Source organism: Eretmochelys imbricata, chromosome 12 (genome assembly GCF_965152235.1).
Source record: "Eretmochelys imbricata isolate rEreImb1 chromosome 12, rEreImb1.hap1, whole genome shotgun sequence".
Taxonomy (NCBI): domain Eukaryota; kingdom Metazoa; phylum Chordata; order Testudines; family Cheloniidae; genus Eretmochelys; species Eretmochelys imbricata.
The window spans coordinates 940,503-951,451 of NC_135583.1; the positions used below are offsets into that span (position 1 = coordinate 940,503).

Genomic DNA, 10,949 nt, shown 5'->3' on the forward strand with positions numbered 1-10,949 from the left:
CAGAAATGCGACATGCTGGCTCCAGGTTGCCTTCTGCTCTGGTCGCAAAGTTCCCAACATATCTAATAGGGTTCGATTGAACCTTTCTGGCTGAGGATCACCTTGGGGGTGATAAGGCGTTGTCCTAGACTTTTTAATTCCTGCTATCTTCAGCACCTCCTTCAGAAGGTGACTCTCAAAATCCCGCCCCTGATCAGAGTGTATCCGAGCCGGGAATCCATAGACTGAGAAATATTTGTCCCACAATACTCGAGCAACGGTGGTGGCCCTCTGATCACGTGTGGGATATGCTTGTGCATACCGTGTAAAATGGTCAGTCACTACTAGAATGTTTCCAACATTCCTCTTGTCTACCTCTACAGACAAGAAATCAATGCATACCAACTCCAAAGGTTTGTTGCTGGTGATGTTCTTGAGATATGCAGCCCTCGTGGGCAGAGTTTTCCTTTGAACACATCGAGCACAAGTCTCACATTTCCTGCGAACATCTTCAGCCATTCGGGGCCAATAGAACCTACTACGAATAAGTTCCAGGGTCCTCTCCATCCCTAAATGCCCAAAGTCATCATGCAGGGCCCTCATGGCCAGGGCTCTGTACTTTTTTGGCAGTACTAGTTGTGTTCGTTGCTTTTGTAAAGAGTCGGTGGTCATTCGGTGTAGCATTCCCTGAATCAGTTTTAATTTGGTCCATTCTCTCAATAGTAGTTTACCCTCCGGGTTAGGTGGGACAACCGCAGCTGGGCTTCGCCCCTCCCTTTTGGCAAGTAGTGTATCACGAATGTCAATATCTTGCCGCTGGGCTTCTTGCCAGTCAGCCGCATTGAGCATGGGCAAAGGAGATTGGTCCAATGCAATATAGTTCACTGAAGCAGAAGGCATGCATTCAGGGGGCAGGCCCAAAGCTTCTGCAATACATCCCTGAAGGCTCTCACAGGCCTCTGGCTCTCGACGACTCACACTGCAAATAGCTCTCACTCCATCTGTGGGTATCACAGCAACTTCTGGAGCCTGCGGACGCCTGGACAATGCATCTGCATCTACATTGCTTCTCCCTGATCGGTACTGAATGCTAAACTCATAGCTAGCCAATGCGGCCACCCATCTCTGCCCTGTAGCATCCAGCTTAGCACTTGTTAACACATAAGTCAGTGGATTGTTGTCTGTCCACACCTGGAACTGAGCACCATACAAGTAGTCTCGAAATTTCTCAGTGATGGCCCATTTCAAGGCCAAGAATTCCAGCTTGTGGGTGGGATAACGAGTTTCACTATCAGACAATCCTCGGCTGGCAAAGGCTACAGGTTTATGTTTGCCTTCCACTTCCTGGTACAGGACTGCTCCCAGACCCTCCAAACTGGCATCAGTATGCAGGATAAATGGTTTGCTTGGGTCAGCAAAAACTAGGACTGGAGCATGAGTTAGGCAAGTAATGATTTCTCGAAAAGCCCTTTCACATCTCTCATCCCACCGTGGCCCAAATGGTGCAAAGGGGCCATTGTGTCTCTGCACAGGAGGCTTTGGGGACCTCCCCTTATTCTTGGACTTAGATTTGTTCTTGCTGGACTGATGTCCCCTGGTAAGATCATTCAGAGGCTTTACAATCGTAGCATAGTTTTTCACAAATCTGCGGTAGTAGCCACTAAATCCAAGAAAGGTCTTGAGTTCTCTATAGTTACTTGGACGTGGCCATGTAGTGAGTGCTTCTATTTTATCAGGATCAGTACTCACACCCTCTTGGGATACGATGTGACCCACATACTTCACTGAGGTTCTGCAGAACTGGCATTTGTCAATTGAAAGCTTCAGACCATAATCCTCCAACCTATCAAGCACTTTAAGAAGTCTTTCTTCATGCTCCTCTAAGGTTCTTCCAAACACAATCAGGTCATCCAAATAAACTAACACTTGCAGTAAATTCATGTCTCCCACAACTCTCTCCATGAGACGTTGAAAGGTGGCAGGTGCTCCAGAAATCCCTTGGGGCATGCGTTCGAACTGATAAAACCCTAATGGGCAGATGAAGGCTGTCTTCTCCTTATCTTCTTCTCCCAGAGGGATCTGGTAGTACCCACTTCTAAGATCCAACACAGAGAACCACTGGCTTCCCAGCAAACAGTCTAAGGCATCTTGCACTCGAGGCATAGTGTACTGGTCGACCACAGTACGGCTGTTTAGGGTGCGGTAGTCAATACACATCCGGATTTTCCCATTCTTTTTGCGGACTACCACAATGGGTGAGGCGTATGGGCTGCGGGACTCTGTAATGATGCCATTCGCAGCCAGCTCCTGAAGATGATGTCGCACATCTTCCATCTCAGAGAGGGCAATCTTCCTAGATCTCTCCCTGAAAGGTCGAGAGTCATGTAGTCTGATATTGTGCTCTACTCCTTTTGCACATCCCACATCCCACTCATGCAGTGAGAACACCTTGGATCTTTCACAAAGTTTCTTCCTCAGGCGATCTTTCCAGTCCTCGGACACTGGTGAATCTCCAAAGTCAAACTTTGCTGGGTCTATTGTCGGAACTTGAGTTTCACACTGGGGTTTTACAATCGACTCAGGCTCAAAGAGGTCTGCTATCTTTTGTCCTCGCCTCACAAAAATATCACGACTTGTTCCATTAGCAATCAGTATAGTCACCTCTTCCTGGGCTTCAGCAGGTAGGGTTATGACTCCACTAAGAACCAGCACTCCTTCAGGGAGCCCTCCCTCGGTCGGCTGCTCTACCACTGCTAATGTTCTCTGATTGCCTTTCAGGCAGGTACTCATGACAATCACCTCCTTTTCTGTCATTGCAGGCACCACTAAGGGGACCGGGCCTGCGTACCTCAGTGCTCCCACCGGCAAATCAGGCATCACTCTTTTTGCGTCCTCAATTTTTCTGTAGGCTGCGGCACAATGTGTGTGTATCACTAAGGTATTCAGGTATTGGTCCCCTGCTCGCTGTCTGCAGTAATCTGCAAGTACCTTAAAGAGGCTGGAGTTGGTCCCTATCAGCACGGACGCATCAGAGACACCTTTAGGGTCAGGGCATATTAAAGCTGCAGTGTCCACCTCCTGTCTTACCCCAGCGATCTCTTCTGGGAATTCCAGGTGTACAATGACATACCTCTGATACGGGTATTCATCCATGCTGAGACCACACAGGCCAAGCCCTGTCAAGGGCTGTATAGGCAGATGCATAAGCATCTGTTGGTAGAAAGACTGGAATATGATAGTCACTTGGGATCCCGTGTCAAGCACTGCTCTACATTCTGTCCCTTCAACCTTTACAGTGACCTCAGCTCGAGGTCCTATCAATCCTGGTGGGATTCGGGTGGCATGATTCTTCGCAGGGGAGCCTCCAAACCCTGCAGGCCTAGGCGGCTCCCTTCCCAGGCCCTGGGGCCGTTTCCCGACTTTCCCCAGGTGGTCCTCAGCTTTTGGTATACTAGCGGGGGATTCTCTGCATTCTGACACCTGGCAGCAATGTGCCCATCCTGGCCACACCGGTAGCAGAAGAAGGATTGCCCTTTCCCAGGTTGCCGGGGTGGGGCAGAGGTTCTAAATGTAGTCTTCTGGACCGTGGTAATGGGGGGTTCCTTGTACGCTGAAGTCTTTGCTGAATCGATAGTATTCTCTAGTTCAGCCACTTTCTGTGTCAGGACCTGCACTCGTTGGGTAAGTTCCTCTTGAGGATTCACCATCAGCGCCTTGGGCGTTCGTATGGATGTTGTGGCAGTTGCCTGGTGTGGCTGAACCTCCCAAACCTCACCAGCTGCCTGCCTCTCTTCCTCCTCTCGGACCTCTTTTATCAGTCGAGAGTAACCCGGTGGATGGTCTTGGCGCTCCCTTAATCGAAGGTGGAGAAGGATTGGGTTCTGATATTGAATTCCCCTCACAATCTGAGCCAATCTAGTCCGGTCCATTTGCTCAACCGCTACTGCTCCCCTCATGATGGCTCTCTGTAATAATTTCTCCAACCTCTGTATGTAGGCAGAAACTTTCTCTCCCTTTTGTTGCCTGGCATTGAGGAACTTGCAATAAACATCCTCTGAGCCCTCGGTTCTCCCAAAGGCATGATCAAGGGCCTCTAGGCAGTCCTTTACCTTGACCCCAGGGTTACTGAGCTTCAGGGTGCGAATCACATCTAGGGCTGGCCCCCTGAGGCACTCTACTAGGCGCCTTCTCTTTTCAGCATCAGGTACTGCCCACTCCTGCAGCATTTCAGTGGTGTGTTCCAGCCAGGGTTCAAATGCTTCCTCCCCAGGTATTGGGGTGGGACCCCCAGAAAACAACCTCAGTTTACGATAGGGGCTTGACTCAGGGTGGGGTGGCACAACCTTCTCTAATGCTTGCCCCAAAGCCTTCACCCACTCATCAGGTGATGGAGCAGCCTCCCGGGTTAGGACTCCTGGGTCAAGGCCCAACAGACCCGGCATATCAGCCAAGGTCTTCCCCTCTTTCCCCAAAAAGGCTGACATTTTCTTTAAAAACTCCACTTCAGATGCAGGAGCTGGTGAGGGCTGGCTCCCAGTAGTTATTACCTTCCACTCACCATCTTCCACTGCTATCGTGCCTGGAACCTGTAGAGGGTCCACAGCCGACGGCAGCTCACACAGTACAGCAAAATCTCCGTCCTCCCTCACAAACATGCGCCCATGCATTTTACACTTACTCAGGTACTCAGTGGATGCCCTTAAGGCAGGCTCTATTGAGCCTTCATCGAATGCCTCCGGCACCCTGGTCACCAGGACACAGTTCCTAGGGTTAATATTCATCCCCCTGCACCAATCCTCTAGCAAATGTAGGGCCATTATACAAACTGTAATTTCTTTCCCAAATATAACAGATCAAAACAACAACAACCAGATTCTGGGTTTTCCCAATTTAATGACTCACCTAAGATGTGCTTGCGAGGGGTACTGACCCAGTCTCGATCCCGGACGAGCCCCCAAAAATGTAACCCTTCTGCCAGGCCAAGTTGATAGCAGCAAGGGCCGGGTTCAGTACACAGGGGTTCCCTCTCATTAAAGCAAATGCAAAACTGGCTCGAGCCCCCACCCAGTGACCTGGGAAAATCTTACACACCCCCTGGGCGCCTCAAGGAGGCAACACTTCCGCTCTGCACAGCTCGCCGTCTCACGACCGGCTCCGCTCAGCTCGCCGTCTCACGAACACACCGCCGTCTCACGAACACACTGCTGACTCACGACCAGCTCCGCTCGCCGTCTCACGAACACACCGCTGTCTCACGACCAGCTCCGCTCGCCGTCTCACGACCAGCTCCGCTCAGCTCGCCGTCTCACGAACAGCTCCGCTGCACACTAGATCTTCCGGCTCCCCACTACTTGACACAGTGCTCAGTGATTTCAGCTCTCAGTGATTTCAGCTCATAGTAGTGGGAGCCTTAGTGCTGGTGCACCATAAGGCTGAAGTGAATTCAGCACAGTACCTGTAACAAAACTCTTAATAGACCCAAAATTAGCTCTGACATTCCACAGTGGAGAGAGACAGAGGTGCAATTGGTGCTTCAGGCCCTCACAAAGGGGCCTACACCACCAGGCACTAATACCTGTCTCAAGTCTCTCTCAATTCACAGAGTTTTGGAACCCATGTCCCTTGCCTAGCGAGTGCTACTCAGTTGATGGTGAGTCCTCCATCATAACAAAAAGGCCAAGTTCAGTTCCAAGCACAGTTCCCATAATCAGGGTACTAACAATTTATTCTTCCCGCCCCAATAACAGAGACACTGGGGATCCCACAGCAGCCAAAGTGACCATTTGGGCAGTTATGGCCTCATTCTAGGCGGGGTGGGTGTGCCTATGCAAATGAGATCAGCCCCTGAAGTTCTTTTCCACAACTTGCCACACCTCACCACCAGATGTCAGGGTGGAGCCCACCCTGTCTCTGCTTACATTCGCAAAGGGAACTGCTGAGTGTTTACATTCATTTCAAGCATCCCCATACAGCAACCTCCTGAACACACTGGAGATGGGTCTGGAAATTGATTTTCTTTTGAAAAAGGGAAGCACTTGGATTTGAACTAGGAACCTATTGTCCTCCAGGCAAATATTCACCTACTGAGCTACACTCTCAGCAAAGACTGCCCTGTGTAGCCCGAGCAGGAACAGCTTTGAACCTGCGGGTTAGTAAACTTTATCTGCATACAAACCCCACGGCTTACAAAACCTCCACACCCACTCTGTGTCACCAGAGCACAACAACTTTCCTTGGAGCACACACTGCTCCCCAGCTCTGTGCCCTTCAATCTCCCCAGCATTGCTCCAATGCCTTAAAGGAACAGGGCACAGGTAACTCGAACCCCTTCATCCTGATAGATTTAATGCCCAAATAATTCCATGTAGACCAGAAGCGCAGAGCTCCTCTGAGTGTCAGCCCTATCTCGGTGTAGGTCCCCAGCAGTGAGTGTGGCCTACAATGCAGAGGTCACTTTTTTATAGTTTGAACATTTGTGGTTCTCCGGTGGAGTTATTGTCTCTCATACGGCAGACCACTAAATCCCACTGGGGATCTGGACTGTGGAGCTGCCATGCAATCTGTAGCCGGAGCAGGATATCACTGTGAGGGGTGAGCTGCCCCAATGGGATGTTCAAGAGACAGTGACTCCGGAAAGGACTTCGGAGACATGGTGGAACTGAACATCAGCTCCCATTGCGCGGTGGTGGCGAATGGGATCTGTGGACACCTCCATTCCATGTGTCAGTGCTTTGCTGGCTGGGTTGGATCCAGAACCCTGAGTCTGTCATGCTGAGTCATGTCTCCGAACACATTCCTTCCCCAGCCCCGGACCTCATTCGGCCAGTGAAGAGCTGAGTATTATTGTCCAATGTAGAAGTTACAGAATTTAAACTAGGAAGAAGGGTCAATTTTCCCATCATTTCACATCTTTACATCCAAACAAGATGATTTTCTGAATGACCCATCCTCGTTCACGCAGAAGATGTTGGGGGTGGGATGTAGGAGTCACTGGAGAAAACACAGAGACACAATTTCCTTTGCACAGATCCATGAGCAGCAAAACCTCCCTATGAGTCTTGTCTGAGCCAGGGCATTCAACTCCAGTGAACCCTTCTCTCCTGCAATGGCAATGGTCAGACAGAGGGGATGTGGCCCCCTGCTTCACTGACAGGGAGATATTGGCTCAGCTCTTTCTTTATGCTGCTCTTGTTAGTCCATGACATATCAAGGATGGAATGCAAGGCTGAGTTCATTCACCAACCCCCTGAAAAATGTCCATGCCCCAGAGAAATCCTGACCCCTGCTATTGGAATGATGTGCTGGAGATTTGACTAGGAAAGGGACTGTCTGAATTGTCAATTTGGGGAATGAACAATGATCTACAGCAATGTCGTTAACACAAACACATTCTCATTGTGCTCCAGCCGGAAGGGAAAAGGGCAGGAATTCTCGCTGTTCAGCCATGGACACACTTACACTAAGGCACAGCCGTGATTGTGCCTGGGAAGTGGATCTGAGCAATTTGAAGTGACAATTTAGTGAGAACTGAATCATAGTGTAGTGAAATACCATACATCACGTAGTTGTGGCCGAGTGGTTAAGGTGATAGACTTGAGTTCCATTGGGGTCACCCCATGCAGGTTCAAATCCTGCCAACGATGGAAGCACAAGAATGTTATGACTACTGCAATCTTAGTGCTGCAGCATGTGAACTGGAGCCAGATCTGGTCTCACTCTGAGGTTGTCTACACTTCTTAAAACACTGCTGTGACACTGCGATAGCGCTTTGGAGTAGACAGTTGCTACAGCGAGTGGAGGGGTTTTCCCATTGCTGTAATAGTTACATTGACGGAACAATTTTTCCTTCTATTTAGCTCTATCTAACCAGGGCTTAGATCAGCTTAACTGTATTGGTTTGGGGGTGTGGATTTTTCACACCCTGAGACACGTAGCTCTGCCAGTTAAGTGTCCAGCGTACACCAGCCCTTAGATCCCTCTTAGGATTTCCATGCAAGCACTGACCTGTGAGAGGAAAACATCAGCTCACAAACACAAAGACTGAATTCCCCACAGTTATTCTCTCTGCACTTTCCAGAATGTCACAAAATTCAATTCATTCCTGCTAGGAGAGAGAAAAAATAAGTGACGCAAAGTCTTTGGCTTGATTAAATAAAGTTAAGGGTTTAATTACTACAGTAAAAATATGTACCGATTCCTCTAAATAACACCATAACGTGAGATAAGAACAGAGACAAATCTTGTCAGTGAAGACTAATTTAACAAATGATCTTCCCATTATTAATTTCCACTGTGCCCCCTCTGCAGGTCTGGGTCCCTCCAGTGTAACTGCTCTGCATTCGCCTTCCTGTTAGAATTGGTTTTGGACATTTGCAACTTTGGAAAATTGTGCAATTCAGAATTTGAATAGTGACCCCGGCTCCTTCCTGCACCTGCTCTACATCACTACACAGCACCTTCTCCACCTGCAGAGTCACCCGCAGGGTTCAGCAGGGACCCCTGGCAAGGACAGTGGGTGCAGCTAACAGCCCGGTGTGCCTGGCAGTGAGGCAGGGGCAGCCCGAGGCTGGAAGCTCTGAGTCAGCTGTGGAGAAACACCCCCCCCACATGAGTACAGCGATTGAATTCCCCAACTTTAGCATCATGACGCCCTGTAGAAAGCCCCACGTGTCCGCTGTTTTTTCACAGGGCGATGCAAAAATCAGGTGACACCAATTTTGAAGTTTGAGTAAATAAAGTTTCGGAGATAGTTATTAAGCTCGCAAAAATATGCCAAAGATCCCTCTGCATGACACCGGAAGGTGAAATAGGAATAGAGACAAACCTTGTCAGCAAAGGCTAATTTCCCAAACGATCCTTGTTAGAATAGAAATATTCAGGCCCGCCTGTAAAGCCTATACTTTAAGAGTACAGGCTTTTTTTTATCACAGTGTATTTTTACTGTGTGTTTTCATCACTTAGCTAGTTACGGGGTGCAAAACAAAGAATCAAAATCACAGTCTGCCTGTGTGCGGGCCTTCTCTCCCAAGGAGAGTCTGAGGCTGGGTTCTTAGGCTAAGGCCTTTGGCTAAGCTGCAGGGGCAGCCATAAACTGGGAAGCGAACGGTCACTCCCTCACATCCCCAACCCGTCCCATTGAAATACGGTGGTATTGGGCGGTTAGGAAGACGATCCTGTCCTGATAGTGCCCATCACTACCAGATAGAGAAACAGATCTTAAGAGAGCCTCCTGTCTGGCAAGAAATTCCTTCTCAATGGTTGTGGTTGTGAAACCCTCATTTCAATATCTTTTATCTTTACGGCCCCCACTTTTCTGTTGTCAATCTGTCTGGTTCTCTAATTGTTTCTGACTGTTGTATAATTAATTTTGCTATGTGTAAGTTCATTAGTGTAGTGGGATATAATTGGTTAGAGAATTATGTTACAATATATTAGGATTGGTTAATTACATTTCAGTAAAATGATTGGTTAAGGTATAGCTGAGAATATTACCATATAATCTGGAGTCAAACAGGATGTGGAAATGAAAATTGGAATCATGTTTGCGAAGTGGGGGAATGGGAACAGGGAAGAGAGACACAGGCAAGGCTCTGCAGCGTCAGAGCCGGGAAGGGGGACGCGGGGTAAACGCTTTGCAGTGTCGGAGCTGGGAAGGGAACACTGGGGAACAGTGTCTATCGGTGTATAGAGATAAGCCCCAGTGGTGTGAAGGGCTTCAGAATATGCTTCCTTGGAAACTAACCCCAGGAAACATCGCATTGTCTGCACTTCGGACTTCTGGTCTTTTGCTGCCTGCTGCTTGCGTGACAAGAACTGGGGAAGAGGGCAGGGGAAGAGAAAGCCCTCTAACAAAATGGCTACCTTGCTTCTCTCCCTCCCCAGGCGTCAAGGATCCGCAGGACTCGAGGCTCTGCTTGAGGGATCCTGGCACAGCGGCTGGTGGGGGAGAAAGGATTGTAGATTCTGACCTGCACTCTGGAGGGGAGGGAATAATTGAAGGGGGCATTTTTGAGTCCTCCCCCATCCTCAGTGTCCCCCGGGCTGGCATTCTACACTCCACAGGGCCAAACAAACAAGTGGGTGAAGCCATTTGGTTAATGAAAACCAGTGCTCCAGGTGAGGCTTGAACTCACAACCTCAGCATAGCTCCTCTCAGCACTGCCCTATAAGTACTGCGCGCTAACCAATTGCGCCACTGGGGCACCTGGCTATGGCTGCTCTCCCAGGCCCCTAGGGTGAGAAAGGCGAGGCGTGACCCCCCAAAACTTCTCAGTGGAGCTGAGAGCGGGAGGAGACAAGTGTTGGTCCTTGGTGGGGTGGGTTCTTCTGAAGGGTTCCCGGTCAAATGGTGATTTGACCCTCTTGTTCTTCTCTGTCCGATACCAGAGCTGACTGAGACTCAATGGAGAGTCTTCACGCAGATTAACAGATCTGAAATCCCCAAGAACCAGGTCTAAGAGTTAGTCCTGCTTTGGGACAGTGTCTCTCAGGCAGGAAACTGCCGAGTCTGCACGAGCCGTGATGCTCCCTCGCTAACAGCTGGGATCAGTGAGAGCTGTGTGAAGTACTGGGACCCAGGGGTGCGTGAACTGGGGGGCACAACGCCCCAGGACTTTTAGAAATGGAAGGGCTCTGCCTTACCACTTTGTAATGACCGTAAGGGCAAGGGAGGGTGGGGAGGGGGCGGAGAGCAGTGATCGGGAGGCGGGGTCTTGGGGGGAAGAGTCAGCGCAGGAGTGGGGCCTTGGGGAGAAGGGGTGATGCAGGTGCGTGGAGTCAAGAGGAAGGGATAGGGCTACTGTTCGGGCTCTGGTGGCCGCTGCTTTTAGGGAGCCTGCACCGCTCTTAGTGGGACCGCAAGACATCCCAGAGGGGAGAGGTGGGCAGCAGAGCAGTGACAGGGTGGAATGGCAAGTGACCAGCAATGTGGGCAGACAGGGGAGGGAGAAAGGGGCTTTCCCCCCAGGAGG

At 49.9% G+C, this 10,949-nt stretch overlaps 2 non-coding genes across 2 annotated transcripts; one reads left to right on the forward strand and one right to left on the reverse strand.

Moving 5' to 3' along the window:
* Nucleotides 1–7,540: 7,540 nt before the first annotated feature.
* Nucleotides 7,541–7,622, forward strand: TRNAS-UGA (transfer RNA serine (anticodon UGA)). The gene has a single exon. It is a non-coding gene; the product is annotated as a tRNA-Ser (tRNA).
* Nucleotides 7,623–10,087: 2,465 nt separating this feature from the next.
* On the reverse strand, nt 10,088–10,181 carry TRNAI-UAU (transfer RNA isoleucine (anticodon UAU)). The gene is made up of 2 exons: nt 10,144–10,181; nt 10,088–10,123 (listed from the first exon to the last, which is right to left on the reverse strand). It is a non-coding gene; the product is annotated as a tRNA-Ile (tRNA).
* Nucleotides 10,182–10,949: the final 768 nt, after the last annotated feature.